The sequence below is a fragment of the Hyalella azteca genome, unplaced genomic scaffold (assembly GCF_000764305.2).
Source record: "Hyalella azteca isolate HAZT.00-mixed unplaced genomic scaffold, Hazt_2.0.2 contig13197, whole genome shotgun sequence".
NCBI classification, from domain to species: domain Eukaryota; kingdom Metazoa; phylum Arthropoda; class Malacostraca; order Amphipoda; family Hyalellidae; genus Hyalella; species Hyalella azteca.
Genome location: NW_025943126.1, coordinates 85,334 through 86,312, shown reverse-complemented (window position 1 = coordinate 86,312; position 979 = coordinate 85,334).

Here is a 979-nt window from a genome sequence, read left to right as displayed (position 1 = left end):
GTGGGTCACATTTTTAATTTTTTAACCTATTAGATATGCAAACTTTTTAAATCTTTCTATTGTGTTATGTAGCCTCAGTATTAGGCCTTTAATGCCCATTGACAAAATTTTTCTATGTCAAATAGTTTTTGAGTTGTGGGGGTTTTTGTTAAAAAAAACGAAAAGTGGTCTAAGTTACCCCGCCGGTCTAAGTTACCCCATTTTACGGTACTTGTATTTGCTGATTTACAGTGGTAAATAAATTAATAGATTATTAAGTTAAGAGACAGTTTTGACACATAAAAAATAATTGCAATACAGCTTGGAATTAGACACACAGCTCGTTCCAACCTGTGTGCAAAAATTAAAATTTTCCTAATTAAAAGCTTAATAGCTCCTTATTAAAAGCCTAATTAAGTAGTGTTCAAACGAATTCAAACTTCAAAGTAGAATTCAAACTCTACGAATTAGTAGAGTTTGAAGCTCGGCTGGAATTAGTCTCATAAAATGCTGAATTTAGTCACACACAGCGTCGGACTATATGGATTTGGTAGGTTTGCATTCAAAGGGCTTTTAAATAAATATGGCAACAGTTTGTGACGTATCATTGTTGCTGGTGTGTAGTGTGGTGTTTTGAGTGACAGAAAGCAAATAGAACTCGAGCTGCGCATACAGTGATTTTTTTTATAGCCATTCATTTTTTGCTACCGTACGTCCTTAAATGTGTCGGAATAATATCGTTTACCCTACTTTAAAAATCTATCTTCTACAGTTTTCAAGCTACAGCATCAAAAGAATACCATTCGATTTGTAAAGACCATACCAATCGAATAATACAGCCTGATTGTTTATTTTTGCCTTAGTTTTTTTACACGCATTCTCCCATTCTCTTCTTATTTTCTTCTGATTTCCCCCCCTCCCCCCATTTTCAAGCCAAACTATGCACAAATCTAAAAAAGGGAGCTTCATTGCTCAATAGGTATGGTCTTTACAAATCGAA